At 35.4% G+C, this 18225-nt stretch overlaps 1 protein-coding gene across 2 annotated transcripts in view; it reads right to left on the bottom strand.

The window, feature by feature from the left end:
• Positions 1-18225, bottom strand: part of LOC112044103 (elongation of very long chain fatty acids protein AAEL008004) — a 44391-nt gene that overhangs the window by 14586 nt on the left and 11580 nt on the right. Inside the window, exon 1 of one of the 2 annotated variants that reach the window (XM_024079848.2) lies at positions 2365-2443. The exons of the other annotated variant lie outside the window; for it this stretch is intronic. The gene's annotated coding sequence lies outside the window, so the exon portion shown is untranslated. Of the gene's footprint in view, positions 1-2364; positions 2444-18225 lie in introns of those variants that run through there. 2 annotated transcript variants of the gene reach the window in all.

The following is an 18225-nucleotide window of genomic DNA, read 5'->3' as shown; positions in this document are numbered from 1 at the left end:
CTTTGCATTTAATACCTTTTGCGCTTTGCCTAGATAAAACCACCATCCCATACCCGTGATAGTGTAATAATATTATATTATTACTCGGAAATACACATAATACCTCATGGTTTTTAGTGTTGATAAAAAGCACATGCACATATACTTTTTGTGCAATGTTTTCAATTTATATTTAAACACACTTTTTGTTATACAGTAATTAGTACCTAATTGAAGGGGTTTTCTTTTTATTTTATTTAAGTTTTCCTTTTATTTTGTCTTTATAATATTATTAGGTAGTTAATTTAGTTAGGCAAATATTATTGTTTTAGTTGGTGTAAATAATTAGTGGGTGTCCACTAATTACATTTTGAACGGATTTGTCTACATAAAATTCAGTATTTTTTATCGGAAGTCATTGAGACACATCTATCACTCAGAAATTAGAAACATTTTGACCCGTGCTCGAACAAACAGAAAAATACAAAATAGACGAACATTTAAAAAGCGGTTGTTTTAGGGTTAATGACGTTGGTGTATCTAGGATTATTTTCTAGGGTGGGCCTAGCCCCGACATCAAGTCTATTATTAGTATCATAATAGAATTCCATAATGGTAACCCAGAATCTTAGGGTGGGGATAGGTCCATTCTAGGGTGGACACGGCCCAACCGGCCCCCCCCACTACACCTATGGTTAATGATAAATTAATGGATCAAACTCAACGGGATAGACTAGTTTACTAACACAATCAAAACTACAAAACCATTTATTTTTTATTTTTCTGCAATATACATTAAATTAATATATGTACTATACGAAAAATATACAAGTTTTTAACCGACATCGAAAAAGGCGAATAATCTGAATTCAAAGTGTTCCTATTTGCCTATTTCAAGAGTTAAACTTTTAACATGATCCTACAATGTTGAAGCCTTACAAATACAATGGAAAGTTTTGCATCCAAAGTCAAGTTTTGAGGCATTTAATATTCCGCAATCTAGATCAACGAAAGTAGAGTAAATGTGTTTATTATGTTTTTGTTATGTAACGAAGGTTGTATACAGTGCGTATGATAAAATCCGTCAACGTAAATCAGGTCGTTTGCAACTCTGCTACTTGAGTTAAATTACATTCAATCTACTAAATAATAGACACCGTTAAATAGTTATTTATTAGCCGAGAGCCGTGATAGCCCAGTGAATATGACCTCTGCCCCCGTTTCCGGAGGCTGTGGGTTTGAATCCGGTCGGGGCATGCACCTCCAACTTTTCAGTTGTGTGCATTTTAAGAAATTAAATATCACGTGTCTCAATCGGTGAAGGAAAACATCGTGAGGAAACCTGCATACCAGGGAATTATCTTAATTCTCTGCTCTGCCAATCCGCATTGGGCCAGCGTGGTGGACTATTAGTCTAACCCCTCTCATTCTGAATGGAGACTCGAGCTCAGCAGTGAGCCGAATATGGGTTGATGACGAGAACATGGTTTATCAAACAACCCATCGAATACATAGAACCAGCCCATGCATTCTGTAAAGTTACAGCGATGTGACATCGCTCATTTCCAAAGCAACTTCGTTGTTAGTGACGTTTTTTTGCATCCCATAGAAATAATGTTCAAATTCTAATAAAACTTGTTATATGTGAATATTACGAGTATAAAATAGCGAAATCACACCCTAATTAACTGAAACCTACACCATACCTACCTAGATATTTTAGCTAGAACGATCTATCTGATAGTAAGAGGTAAGCGACTGAGGTCGAAAACAATTTTCGAAATCAATATTAAAGAAGCAGACTATCTATTAAAAAATTCTGTACCTACCGATATTTAAAAAAAAAATACAGATTACGTCAATTTATTAACTGATCTTAAATGAAAAATCATCGCCAGAATCACACTATCTAGCAGAGGCACAATCGCCATTTTTCAGATAGCATGGTGACAGCCTGTATAACGTTTAATCATACGTTTTATTATCGTAAATCGCAGCAAACTTACAAGAGTGAAACGAACTGTCACTTGCACCATGTTACATGAAACGAACTACAGGAATCGACCAAATGTCCTAAAATTTCACCGACAACACTTTGGACCGCTACTGCTGCATGGCGGCTGCAACGATTATGGTAGTAGTACTTCCACAATTAAAACTTTACGGTTAAAATCCAAACACTGTTCATTTAGCTTAAATTTAAACTTCAGTATTTGTGGCACGAGTATCAACATCGACAGACAGTGACCATTTCTCTCGTTCCACCGATCACTGCTCTCGAATTTAAATTAATAAAACACTAAACTATGTTCCATATCAAAATCAAAATAACTAATAACCTTAATTTATTATTTTTTAATTACATAATAAGATATCAAGGCTTACACTATCACAAACGTGATCACATTATATTTTTTATCACTTTCACAACACGTCCCCTCTCATCTGAAGCTTTGTCGCAACTGAGCATGAGCTTCTCCCTTCTCCCCAGCCTACCCTCGGGCGCCATTTTGGCTAAGGGTGGGATCACGGGGGAGGTGACTACAGGATGTTCTGATTGTAAGCCATTTCCTTTTTTTTTGCGAGTGCATTAGATTGTGTTTTTGGATAGTGCATAGTTTCAACATTGATCATAGTTTGAAGGAATATCATGTTTAAAATGCGATCTTATTCAAATACCAACAAAACAAATCATCATCATAATCATTATCAACCCATATTCGGCTCACTGCTGAGCTCAAGTCTCCTCTCAGAATGAAAGGGGTTAGGCCAATAGTCCACCACGCTGGCCCAATGCGAAAGAATTATTCGGATGCGAGAATTAAGAAACTTCTCTGGTATGCAGGTTTCCTCACGATGTTTTTCTTTCACCGTTTGAGACACGTGATATTTAATTTCTTAAAATGCATATAACTGACCGGACCGAATTCAGACCCACAACCTCATATCCACTGGGCTATCACGGCTCTACTAACAAAACAAATACACCTCACATAATATTTTACTCTATACGTATCAGATAATTTAAATTTACGAGTAGGCAATTTTACTTATTGATATAGGGGTAAATGTTTGTTACATTGTAACTTCATCATTTATAAATAGATTTTGACTTTTTTAAAAGACAAATTAAAACTACTTCTATGCAAATAAAGTCGTTAATCTAATCGTATATTAGTCGAAAGGTCATTCATCACAAAATCTCGAAATTGCGGATTCACCTGTATGCGTCAAGCGTGACGCACAAAGGTGTAATTTGGCGGAGAGGTAGTATATAGTTAGTAGGTATCCGCTAAGAACAGATTTTGCAGTCTAAGGTCGGACGAAGTCGCGGGCGTTCGCTAGTTGTATAATAATAAGCGAAGCCTTAAAACTTAACAAAAGAAAGCAAGACTTTTGCTCACAAAGCCATTCCACCTATCATCGTATTCAGATAGTTCTGCAGGGTTATTATATACGAGTACCTCAGTGTGCCATTCAATACATCGTTTTTCGTCGTATTTTCGTTTCTGCAATCATCTAATATTGTGTTTTCCACGAAATAACGTAATCATGTCTTTCCCCCCGTCGCCTGCATATCTTGGGAGTGTCATCAATGAACTTGACAGACTATAGTATACAATACATTATTTAAGCGAAAAATCGTTATTTACGTAATTTCGTTGAAATACATGTTATATGATCGTCAAAACAAAAAATCATTGTCACTTGATGTAACATGGTAAAGTGTAGGTCATTTCAATGAAATAACTATGTAAGGTGATCACAAAAACGTAAATACGACGAAAATCGATGTAATTTTTTTTTTTTTTTTTTTTTCTTTACAAGTTAGCCCTTGACGACAATCTCACCTGATGGTAAGTGATGATGCAGTCTAAGATGGAAGCGGGCTAACTTGTCAGGAGGAGGATGAAAATCCACACCCCTTTCGGTTTCCACACGGCATCGTATCGGAACGCTAAATCGCTTGGCGGTACGTCTTTGCCGGTAGGGTGGTAACTAGCCACGGCCGAAGCCTCCCACCAGCCAGACCTGGACAAATTAAGAAATCTCAATCTATCCAGCCGGGGATCGAACCCAGGACCTCCGTCTTGTGAATCCACCGCGCATACCACTGCGCCACGGAGGCCGTCAACCGTAAGTAGTGACTTATTGTTTGAATGGTACACTGAGATACATAATAGGGACGCATAGTGGTATAATGACTCGGATGTAACGTGATTGAAGCGAACGGCCATGGCGGAATAATCTACGTTTCAATTAACAACCGTAAATAATCGGCGTAAATCCCTTCAACTTGTTTTATTAATTCATAAACGCATGTTGTTTGTTGTGTAAGTATGTATCATACTTATGTAATGGATATATAGGAAAGTTTGTGATGATCGATTAAAAAAACATATTTACATTTTGTTTAATATATTATTATTGCACGCTATTATCTTAAAACTTGCATTATTATAAACTAGCGGACGCCCGCGACTTCGTCCGCGGGGAATTCAGTTTTACACAAATCCCGCGGGAACCATGAATTTTTCCGGGATGAAAAGTTCCAAATTTCAGCCAAATCGCTTCAGTAGCCGCATCGTAAAAGAGGAACAAACATACTTACACACTTTCACACTTACACACAAACTTTCACCTTTATAATATTAGTGTGATAAGTATTAATTTAGCAAAAAGAACATCCTTTATATCAGATTATACAACGTAGGTTTGGATGGCCTATCGCTATACAGTTCCTGCCGATACTTTACCACTGCATATACCTTAATAATACATTAAAAAGACTTTGTTGACTTACTTTTTTTCGACTGCGTTCATTAAGAAAAATAATGACAGCAATGCTTGGAAACAAACTGATCTACTTTTATCTGTACATACAAGATTAAATTAATAAAACTAAATAACTAAATATCAGCAAAGGTTTTTATTATTCTTTTTTTTTTGATTTTTTTTATTCTTTACAAGTTAGTTCTTTACAATCTCACCTGATGGTAAGTGATGATGCAGTCTAAGATGGAAGCGGGCTAACTTGTTAGGAGGAGGATGAAAATCCACACCCCTGTCGGTTTACACGGCATCGTACCGGAACGCTAAATCGCTTGGCGGTACGTCTTTGCCGGTAGGGTGGTAACTAGCCACGGCCGAAGCCTCTTGTAAATCCACCGCGCATACCACTGCGCCACGGAGGCCGTCATTCCTACAAAGGAAGAAGTTTAAAGCTACAATCCACCAGGCTGCTCAAATCAAATGCGGATTGTTGGGCTTGGGAATTGTCACTTATTACATGTTTCTAAATTATTATCGTGGCCGATGGCATAACATTTTTCCTTCCAACCATCAACTTTCCAACTACGGTTTGCTACTGAGAATTACTTGAAACGAAGAAATACAAAATAATATTTCATAGCCCGACCCTGAACTTGAAGGATCACATAATTCGTAGTCGCACTAGTTAACCATGATGGATCTCTATAATACATTTATATACAAATTTAGTTTTACACCAAACGCCTAAAAAGCAACGATATATTCAAAGCCTAGCCGAATTTTCCCGAGCTAACTAAAATTTTCTCGAGTATATTATGGCTTTTGATTGGCACATACAAGTTGTTCATAGTTTCACATCAAAATTGAGTACATTGATTGCCATAAAAGTACTTAGCCCTTAATCAAAATTTCTCACCAGGTAATCGAAAACACGTTTTTGACACTTTCTGGTACTTATTCGATCTCGATTAAGGTCAATGAATGCTCGTCAAATCGAAAATTAAATTGTTATAAGGATTACAAAACAAAAACTTTGGTTTACTGCAAAATTGTTATCCGCTTTATTTTTTAAAATTTCGCAGAAACTTCTTTTTGAAATACAAGTTTCATAATACTCGTATATCCGCCTTTACGGTGCCGCAATAATGGTGGTTGCTGTTGGTTGGCATTTTGTATGGGAACCTTTGTTTTACTAGATGATACAATTGTAGATGAGAATATCCTCTACATTTTTTGTCAAACAAACTTTAATCTAAACCTCATAGTTTAGGAGAAAAACGCAATCTAAAAACTTTTTTAGTTTCTGAGCTACTCGAAGGGAGGGGGCGGTCGATGTACTGAAGTTATACTTGTTGGGGTGCTCCCTACCGATGGTTAAAAATCTCGAGTCATGTAATTCTTGTAGTCATATTTCCTAGATTTCCTGTACTACTAGAAAATCACGACATTAGGTCCATCGTACCACCGCATTTGAATGGTCCACAGCAAGACAAAGCATCTTTCTTTGTGAGAGAAGGATTTGAAAGACTCGCCATGCTCCTCCAATGTGAATTGGTGGGTTTAAGGTAATAGGTAACACTTTAACGATCACTGTCAGAACGGCTAATAAAATTTACTGAAAAATTATATTAAAAGAAAAAAAACTAAGTATCGCATATCCTAACCTAGAACTCGAACCCAACACTCTGTGATCTGAAGACATAGACTAACCACTAAGATGAGGCAGTTAATACAATATAAATGTACGATATATATCTACAGATAAAGTTGTGTAAAACTGTCTTAATATAGAGCAGGAAATCAACAAAGAAAGGAAAAGCGTTTTAAAATTTTGCAAACACGGTCGCTTTAGAACAAAGGAGTCGTTGCGGAATTAATATCTAAGGAAATGTTCTGCATACAACCACAATATATTTGTTACCACTCTCACTTCATCCACACTAATATTTCCAATGCGAAAGTGTGTCTGTCACTTTTTCAAAGCTTAAGCATTAAACTGAACAGAAAATAGGCTACTTTTCATCCCGAAAAAATTCATATAGTTCAAAAAATTCGGTCAGCCGCTAGACTAATATATTTAACCCATTTGTTTATTATCGTTTGATAAAGAAACGATTTTTTTAATATACCTACTCGTATATTTTGAGACACCTACGAGGCAAGTGAACTGACTCGTACAATAGTAGATTGTTATACAAGGGGCTAAAAAACCCCATTTTAAACGAGGTATTTTTAGGGCACGAACTGTAAGGCGAGTGTCGCCTAAACAGACCCCGAGTTTATAATGGGTTTAGCCCCGATACACAATACTTTTCACTACGATTGAGAAAATAAAATAACTCGGTACAGTATTCAATGTTTCATTTTATTTGAAAATTAAAATGTAGGTACAAAATGCTACAACTTTGGATGTTTCGGGGAGATGCTTTTACCCGGTAACTTAATTTCCGACTACAGTGAAGTCAAATAATGAGTATGAGGGGTAAACATGGGAGATAATTGTTTAAAAACACCATGCGTTAGTCAATGACTTGTTGTTCTTTTCTCCACTTATTAAATTTTTCGTAAGTAGGTGTTTAATTTGTAAGTCTTTTTTGATCCAGCTCCAAATTAGGGTCACCATTCTCACTAGATGAAGAAATAACAATTAATGTTGCGAAACATGTAAATTACAGTCACAAATCCACAATGAATTTATTTAAAAATATCAAGTAATTAGATTATTCACGACAATAATTATTGTTTTTAAATTCTCGCTCTGTAATTTTATTTTCTTTACTTATATATTTTTTTCCCATGAAGAAAAGGCAAAGGTATTATTACACCATACAACCTTGTCTTCAAATCTCGCTCTATAAATACGCAACTCAATAAAAATCAAAAAAAAAAAAATAACCGCATTCTACTAACAAGAACGCTGCATTTTATTCCAATTTCAAGTTTTATTTTTATTAAACAATCGGGTTAGGTTAGGCCTTACCTACAGTGATTCTATTTACGTATAAAACCTCCTTCGTTATTAAGTAGGCTAGTACTTCGCTAGTACTCGTAACAGACAAAAATTAAAAAAACAAAATTACTTTAGCCCCTAGAGGCTGAAATGCTTGTTTAGCCCCGCTGTGGAGTGGTAATATGACAAAGAAAGAAGAAGATTTGCCAAATAAAATCTTTCTTTCTTATTAATTTCATAATAATAGAAAGATTAAGTCATCAGCTATGAACAATACTTCAAGGAACATTCCACAAAGTACCGCCCTGTCAACGTGAGCTGTGCTTATCACCTCAGGTTGACGGGGTGATACTTTCATGCGCCTATTATACTATGCCCCTCAGACCAGCAGGCTAATTCACTAACTTTGACGTATGTTAGTTGCCAAATACGAAATTGAGATTCTATGTAACTAATGTCATTCGGTGCTGACAACCCTTTGTGGATATCACACAATAGGAACTCGTAGATGACATTTCGCAGTTGATTTGATGTTTTAAATAGGTTATTATAATAAAGACCAAATTAGTGAATAGGCCAGCTGAACACAGCAATACTTGTTGACAGCAAACATTAGCATGTAGTAGTGCATGCTTCTCCGGAAGAGATTTGTCACAAAAAGCTCTATTACTAAGCTTTTACGACTTTGATGCCGTTTAGTTCACGAGATTATAGATTATTAATAGCGGATAGAGATACGTAATAATCTGAAAAAATAATATAACAGAACATAACAGGACAGGAGTCAGAACGAGTCTGAAAATATTTATGATGCAGGAAAAGAAACCTTCTCGCAAAATTTCCGTATGCAGTAAAAAATAAAATGCTAATCATAAAATCAATACACATAAAAACACACAATGCAAAAAATATAAGCACTTTATTCTTTAAGATAAAAAATAAAATAAAAAAGATAATGCATGCAGCACAATGCTGAGCTGGATCCTTCTTCAAGGTTGTGCCAAATATGACAGTGGTTTTCTGATGCTTGGACAAGTGATTTGAGTTTCAATCAATACAATAGTGTTTAGGGGTTAAGTGAGGCGCAATCTTTCTTTCTTTTTCTATATCATTCGGCTCGGCATCGGCTTGTTTTAATATAAAATGATAATTGGAATTTAATCTGACTTTCTATCAGAATTAATTACAAAGACGCGGATATCAGGGTCACTGATTGAATATGAAACAATTTTTTTTTTTATTCTTTACAAGTAAGCCCTTGACTCCAATCTCACCTGATGGTATGCGACGATATAATCTAAGATGAAAACCCACACTCCTTTCGGTTTCTACACGACATCGTACGGGAACGCTAAATCGCTTGGCGGTACGTCTTTGTCGGTAGGGTGGTAACTAGCCACTGCCGAAGCCTCCCACCAGCTAGACCTGGACCAGTTAAAAAAACCTCAATCGGTCGAGTTGGAGATCGAACCCAGGACCTCCGTCATTAAATCCACTGCGCATCGGCCTCCGTCACGGAGGCCGTCAAATTAAAAGGGCACAATATCAAGCGACCCTGAACTTCACGGTTGCCAAAAAGACCCACGGGTCATTACTCTCACATTCACAAGCACTTGCATTACATCAACTCTACCTGCAGTGCACCCATGTATAACTTTCGCAAGATTCATTCATACTTGCACCAAAGTTACACGAGACACGTCCAACACAACTTGACCCGTTCAACGTTAAACGCAAAGTCGAAATCAGCAAACCTTTAAAGGTCTTTCGTATTGGTTTTCACGAGTACCAGCAAATATAATATTTGCAGTGCGTGTGAACTTTAGTCCTAATGCAGTAAGTGATATATTTGCTCGGTCTAGATGTCAGGTTTGCTTGTTTCAACACTGCTTCGGTCCGCTGCCTGTCCTAAATACCTCGGTCCACAGAATACCGTTCGGAAATCCCTACCACTCTCACTCATATTACAAAATGATGCGTAGGTGCCTTAGCGAGGGTTCTCTATATTTCTATTAAGGTTGTATAATTAATTGTGTAACATTACCATGTGAGCTTCCGTAATGGCATTTACGACTGTTATCTTTGTCAATATCAGCACTATTCCAATTTCTAGCAATAACAAACGTGTAGAACTTTTCGGTTTGTTGTCGGTTGTTCTCTGGAATTTGGCAGTCGCGCTCCGCACGTCTCGATAACATAGAATAATGTAAATTAAAGTGTCAAACTGAAACACAGCATTGCTGCTTGAAATAAGCATGGCTATTACTATCCTCGATGAGCTACAGCGCTGAGGAGGCTAGGATTTTACTACAGTTGTCGTATTCTATCAAGAGCTCGAATCTGAGGCAATTGAGAAAATGCAAAATCACAGATTGTTCCAAGAAGCCTCAATAGCAAAGGGACTCATCACCGAAAGTTCGAGGTTCGAACCCTGTCCGCTGGTCTATTGTCATACCTACTAATACAGTCTTTTCCGATTAGTACGAGGGAAATGGGCATATTGAAAAATACATAATAAGGGCATATCTACTTAAAATAAATCTGTAGAGATGTCAATTCTGTATATGAAATATATTTCCAAAATAACTATCAGGGGTGATTAGTGATCAATACTGATGCCAAAAATGCAATCAGTAAAATTTTTGTTTGTCTGTCTGTCTTTCTATATGTTCGTTATAGAAACAAAAACGACGACTACTCGACGGATTTTAACGAAACTTGGGCAAGTTATAGTATACTTTTCATCACGCTAAGATCAATAGGAGCAGAGCAGTGAAGGGAAATGTTGGGAAAACGGGAGAAGCTACTCCATTTTTACAGCGATACTACTGTAAGGGCTGGATTAAAGAGGTCTTTGGGCGGACGACGTCGCGGGCGTCCGCCAGTTCTAAAATAAATAATAAAGTTGGGAATCGAACCCGACATGTTTACATAACTTTTACACATAAACAGAAGAATTTAGACCTTAGTGAAACAGGTCGCCTAAAATTCTTCCACTGTTATGAAGCGAAACGATGTTAGTCAAATAGGAAATGAATTAACTAGATCGCTCACATAATATATTTTTAAGATATCATTTACATATTATGATAATCATTCTATAAATAGTTATATTATTCATTATCATCATCATATAATCATAATCGATACTTATAAAACAAGCGCGAAACTGGCCATCCATCGGCTGATTATAATGATTTGATCATATATTATTCTAACTAATAGATACAAATGTGAACTTGTTTGCTACACTTCAGCATATTTTGAAAATTCTTAAATATAAAAGCTATATTTAATTAGAAGAAAAATATTGCATCCTAAGAATCTTGAACAAGAATCTTTTTTTTTCTTTTATTAAAGATTGTAATAGTTGAGAGAAATGTCTTTAAAAAGTTATATGTTTTGTGAAGTAAATGGGTTATTTTTATTTTGAAACCAAATTGAACCAAATTTTTTTTCTTATGAGGCCAATGTGGCCAATGTGTGTGTCAATACAGAGTAAGAGACTTGTCTATATTATTGTCAGAGTACCTACCTCGTAATAATATAAACAAGAGAAAGGTTATGTGTAACATCTGCATATTCAGACAGACATTAGTATTAATAAAAGTATAATTTATTCATTCATTCGAAAGGTACTGTTTATATAATCTAGATGTACTAGACATAACATAATTACAAATGTTTCCTACTATTAAACATGATGAAAAATTTAAGAACTTTTTATTTCCTTTCCAAAACCGTTTCAAACAATTAAATCGGACCTCAGCGTAACGTCTTTAATGTGTTGTCTGCTAGAACGGGGTTAAGATTTTCCTACTTTTAACTATATACAGTTTATATAACTATATACAATGTTACATTTGTACTGTTTTACTTATACATGTAAACACTGGTCAAAATTCGACTGAAATTAGAAAGCATAATAATTTAAACACGGATAAGCATAATAATTTAAACTCGGATTAAAATGACGTTAATAGGTGTAGTTAAGAGATACTAAAGTAATGGTCTGAATATAATGGTTAGAGTTTCGAAAATTTTTAGAACTTATACATTTTTCATTATACTATGGACTGGTGCGGTCGTACGGTAGGCAACTATGGAGTTCGGCTAGGAAGTAGCAGGCTTTTAGAGGCAGATCAGACCCAGATAACGTCATATGATGAGGAATCATTTCGTCACACGCCAAACTATATATATACTATATATATATAACTATATACTATATATATAATTATAAGCTTTGTGGCAGTCCTTTGTCTCTAGAGAAGGATTGCTCGAAGTTTGATCTTATAGATCACTACTACGGTTTTCGCAACAGGATCATTTGATATATTTTTTTTAATATTTGTCATATTCTTTGAGATAATGAAAAATAACAATAAGATAAATATGAGGAAGTAAAGCCCTACAAAATTTTATTCAAATCATCACAACCGTTTTCAATATTTCCGAAATATATATAAAACCAGTACCGTAACAATAAAATGTATATACTAAAGTAATTATTTATAGTGATAACATCTTCGATTAGTTGATTTTCTATTAACATAACGTGAACTAATAACAATAATCATAAAATTACTATAAATAATTGTGTAGTATTGTTATCCTGTTATTATCTGTTGATTATTATTGAAAAAATATATTTATTTATCGATCACGTTATTTCATTAACTTCAGTATCTAACTACTTATTGGTAAAATTGTACTTTTGCAAACTCTGGTAAATTGTTGAGGTATCAGTATACGAATAAAACTTATGAAGTATGTTGAATAAAAAAAAGGTCATCAGTAAAAATTTCTTACTGAGAAAATTCTTCATTCACTGTTTAACCTTGTTTGGTTTTAACGCGTTAATCTCTGGAAATATACGTAATATTTCTTTATAAAGTTTTTAAAATTATAAACGTATATTATGATAACTAGACTAAAATATAATATATTTTAATAGAATAGTAGGTAGGTACTTAAAAGGGGAAAAGACTAAAAGAGATTAAACTTTGTATGGAAGTCTGTACTTAAAAATTAACGAGAACACAGAGCCTCGGGCGTCTGATAGCTGCTAATTGAAAAACAATGAAGCAAATTTATTTCATACTTATAATTAAGTAGGGGACCATAAAAAAAACTAATAAAAGTCAAATATCCTTACTACCCACAAGTTCTTCTTTAGAAGTTATGGTATTCGAATTTTGAAATTGATTCAACATGCAGTTTTAGGATAATTGCTCACACGCTTGCCAATTTCAGTGTGCGGTTAAGGTCGTATGCAGATCGTTGTTTTGTGGTCACAGATTTGTGGTCTTCGGGTAAACGTTTGGTGGTTGCTATTTCGGATAAATATTTTGTTATTGACCTAAAATGTATGTTCAATAAGTGTAGATGCACCTCACTGGTAACAGTAGGTACTTTCTGGTTTTTAACAGAAAGGTCAGGTTCGATACCCAGCTCGAGCCAACGTAGTATTAGTCTGTTAATGATGATGATAATAGGCTAGTTGACACTTTTTTTTAAATGGTCTTAAATAGATCATTACATGTAGTTCTACTAGACTGTTTCGTGACGTCACTTTAATAAATCTCATACAAATGGAGCGTTTGACAAAAGTATTAGTTAACAAATACTTCGACGTTTAATACATCAAGTGTGTTAGTGACGTCACAAAATGGACGACAGCGTTAATGACGTTTAGAAAATTTGAAAAAAATACGTAATAGTTTCGTCATGTACGTCTGTCCGTCCGTCCGTCCGCGGTTTAACACACAGACTTTTACTACTAGAAAGCTGTAAATTGACATTTGTACATTGAATATGTGAACAAAGTCGTAAAATAAAATCGTGAAATATTATATTTTTTGAGGGATATTTTTTTTACTTGTTTATTTCACAGTGTAGTAGCTAGATAGGTATTTAAAAGATGTGAGGGTTTTTTTTCCAATACTTTTCGATCGTCTATAAAATGAAAAAAAATTTTTGAAAAAAAATTTTTTTTTTGGTTCCTTCCTTACAAAAATTTGAGGATGGATGGATGGGTATGGTTATCGGTATTTTTGGTGCATTACAAAGGGTATTAAGGTGCTAACCTAATTTACGAAACCCTACGCGTGGCCCGACACGCACTTGGCCAGTTTTTTATTTTATTAGGTAGGTACTTACCAGAGTTTTAACATGTCCAATGTCCATAATATTCGTTTCATAAAAAAATGTGTTAATCAAAGAATCAGGATCTACTCAGGTATTTACATACCTATCTATAGGTATTTATTTCTAATTCACACACATGAAAATTGCCTAAATAATTTGCGGAGTTGCGTTGAACTGTTAATGGGGATGATGACTAGGTTTGAATATATTGATTTTTATGATACATTCGGGTAAATAGGGTCAATGTTAACTAATTTATACATAAAAAGCAAAGATTGTCTGCATATTTGCAAAATAAATGAGATTATAAAATTTCAAAAACTATTAAAAAAAAATTATCGTAATTAGATGAAAATTCATACAGTTTTAGCTTCCTTACATTAAATGTGACATTTTTTAATATATGAACTATAAAGATAAACGCACAAATAACAAAGATATTAGTAATTTTGTTTGAACGCGCATACAAATCTAACGATCATTACATTGCCTATGACGTCATTTTTTCGAGCCATTTTGTATGGGGCGTTTTTCAGGGATCCGCGGCAGCGCCGTAAATCTGACTCTTTAAATCCCTGTAGCTCCGAAAGTAATGATCGCAGATACCCTGTTCCTTTTACAAAATTGCTTTACTATTAGTATACTCTTAATTTATACACAATTTAAAAAACTGTCATCATCCCTATTGAATAAATTATTTGCAGAGTTGCGTCGATGATAAATAGGTATAACTTTATACCTATTTACTTTTTATTTACGACTTTTTTACGAAGGCTTGTGATAGTCCTACATACCTCTCCTCATACCGAGAGTTTTTTTATTGTAGGAAGGATGAATGTTTGTCAAACCATGCTCGCCTTAGGGTTCATTTACACGAGCAGCAACTGCTGCCGACGAATGCAGTCGGCGACGTATCGGCGGCAGTCAACGGCAGTCAACAGCAGTCGACTGTCGACGTCTCGGTGGCAGTCGACTTTTCATTTTCAACATTTTCGGATGTTAGAGGCGTGCGGTAGGTACAAAATAAGTGCTTTAGGTTCTGTGAATACATCATCATCATCATCATCATCATCATCAATCGGTCCACCTAGTGGGGGGGTCGTGGAGTAAAGTGTCGCCATTCTTGCACCTTGGGATCCCAACGTCCATCGGCTCTACGAACTATGTGGCCTGCCAATTGCCACTTCAGCGACTTTGGTTCTTCTGCGAAACTCCTCATTTCTGATTAGATCACGCAGAGAAACTCCAAGCATAGCTCGCTCCGTCGCACGCTGAGTGACTTTGAACCCTTTTATGAAGACCCCAAACAGCAAACAAGTGTCGGATCCGTAAGTCATCACTGGCACCACGCACTGTTCGAAAACTTTCGTCTTCAGGCACTGAGAAATTTTGAACGAAACGATGTCGTGGAGTTGGGTACAAGCGTCTACGAAATATTCTTTGATATCTTTATTTCTGTGATGTTTGTGGATTTCTCGTAAATACAGGAAAATTATTCGATTACTAACAAATTTAAAGAAATACAGAAAAATAATGGTAATTGAAGTTTACAAAATATATTTTTAATGTATTGTTGTATCGTTTGTATCCAGTGTTCTCTCCTGGTCTTAAGATATTACGATTTTTTTTTTAAATATAACGATGTTGAGAGGATTTTATGTTATCGGATTCAATATACAGGAAAGTCGGCGGAGACTTCCTTGTAATTATTTTTAAGTCATCATACCTTTTACGTCAAAAATGTCAAACTTATTACGTTATGACTGGGACTTATCGTACAACTTTTTTTTAAGGTCACGGTCACATAATAATAATGACTTTCATCATCATCATCACTTAGCACTCATTCGCACGAGAGTTTTTTTAACGGAAGTTAAAAAAGCGTTCAAATGCAAGAAATGCGACAGCGTTTTTAAAACACGACAACGTTTTTTTTTATCGAGCAGTATTGCATTTTCAATTTTCCATTTCCAAAAAACAACTCATATGCAACTTTATACTGCACGCTACGCCCACCAACGCTGGGTTTTAAGCCCCCATTCGCACAAGATTTTTTTAACGGACCTTATAAAATAGTAATATAGAAGAGTACCCAAGGAGGCAGTAACCTGAAAACACTACAAGTAAATTACGTCTATTTCAATACAGACGATTGTTAAGATCCTTTACGACTATTAAGATTTGCTCCAATGCATGTTTGAATTGTAAGTAGGTATATGATCTTTCACCTTTCTTAAAGGTTGTATACGTACAGGGAAGTAAACGTGAGAGGTCAGACTGTTCAAGAAAATGTTTATAGTGTTACTGAGGTCCTTTTATTGTGATGCAAGTTTCGCATCAAACCGCGTTAAATCGACACTGCCGGTATGACAAAACAAGACCACATATCAACTTACTATATACACGTATATAAGATTCAATGTCCGCGACTTCACCAGCATTGAAAACCCTGTACTAAAACTCAGAGGAGACGCCCTTAGAGAGTCGTTCCGCCCATCTACTCTGCTTCTGCCTTCGGGCCCCATCAGGCGATGCTTCTGCGCTCGCCCAAACCCCCTGTGACGCCGTTGAGGTCCCATAAGGAGCCTACGGCACTTACACAATCAGAAAAAAAAATGTACTAAAACTTTATTTATTTAGACTGACCATGGACCTATTATGAGACTGACTGACTGACTCAAATGACGCGGTGGAATTCTAAACATATAAAATTGCCTTATTAAAATTGTCTTTAAAAGTGATTTTCAAAAAACGACCTGCACCGGAAAGCGAACCCCACCAGATGGAAGGATGACATCAAGTGAGTCGCAGGGAGTCACTGGATACAGGCAGCTCAGGATAGTGATGTTTGAAAGTTCCTACAAAAATTCCATGTCCTGTAGTGGACGTTAATCGGCTGATGTGATGCTACGAATGACATTTTCTAGAAAAACATATTATTATTAGTAAGGCCAGTTTTGTACTTAATACCAGAAAAGTCATGATTGAATTCAAGCGGAATGTTTCGCAGCGATAATAAAATAAATCCTAATGACTCATAATAATGAAAACAAACAAATTTCTCAACTCATCCTAACCTAGCTTAATATCGTAATTCCGTAGGCCATCATAATACTTTACATAATATTATATTTTTAAACCGTAGTAAATTAAAATCTATAAATACATATAAATTAATTCAAATTTATTCATGTATTCATTATTTGCAACTGTAGCAGGCCGTATTATGATCGTGAGTTTTCACGGGTCTAACTTTCGTTATAGAAATGTATCGTGCCTTCGTAATGACCCAGATGTTTGTAATAGACTTAGAGCCTGCCGTAACCAGACGTATCTCAATTTTGTATATTTTTTATACCGTAGTTAAGTAATTAATGCCAAAGCAATGATTTTATACTAATATAGTTTAATGTCGTGCCTACAAAATCATCGCAAGAAGTGATCCGAATTTAGCTACCACTGAGCGCACACATGAAAAATTTTGTGTTTACTTACATTATATATATTTATTTATATATACAGCAGGCAGGTTTCAAGGGTCAAGACCTTCAACCTTCCAAGTATAAAGAGTATTTTATTATTATTTTGTTCGAAAAAATATGAAAAGACATGTCCTCAGTCGCCAGTTGCTTTTTAGATCTTTAGTTAAGTTGTCACGATAATGGTCTGGCGACATGATCCCTTAAATTATCCCAAAAAAAAAAAAATTACGTTTAGAACTTGGACAATTAAAAATTTTAACCCTTGAAACTAAAAACTTTCAAAGCCATCACTGTCATAACTTCAAAAATGATGGTTTGAGGATGGGCTGACGTTCGGCTTTCATAATGTCTATCTAGCTATTGCAGGCTCTCTTCTGTAATGGAATTTTTTCTACACATGACAGGTTTCCGCTTGGTTTCACCTTGACCTGATGGTGAACGATGTAGTCGGAAGGTAGGCGGGAAAAGTGTGGCAGTTATATAAACCTTTGATTGGTTATACATGACATAGTTCGATTAAAAATTGGTTAACAGTAGGGCCATTAGTTTTACTTCCTACTCGCTGACGACCCGCGGTTTCACTTGCATAGTTCCCGTAGAAATACGGGGATGAAATACAGCCTATATGATACTCACAAATAACGTGGTTTTATAGTGGTAAAAGAATATTCAAAATCGTTTCAGTAGATCTAAAGATTATCCTCTACAATACAAACTTTACCTTTTTAAAATATTAGTATAGATTATCTATGTCTATGCTAATATTATAGAGCTGAAGAGATTGCTTGTTTGTTTGCTTGAACGCGCTTCTCTTAGGAACTAAGTGGTCCGATTTGAAAAAATATTTCAGTGTTAGATAGCCCATTTATCGGGGAAGGCTATATTTAATCC

Source organism: Bicyclus anynana, chromosome 7, assembly GCF_947172395.1.
Source record: "Bicyclus anynana chromosome 7, ilBicAnyn1.1, whole genome shotgun sequence".
NCBI classification, from domain to species: domain Eukaryota; kingdom Metazoa; phylum Arthropoda; class Insecta; order Lepidoptera; family Nymphalidae; genus Bicyclus; species Bicyclus anynana.
This window is presented reverse-complemented; position numbering and strand designations above follow the sequence as displayed.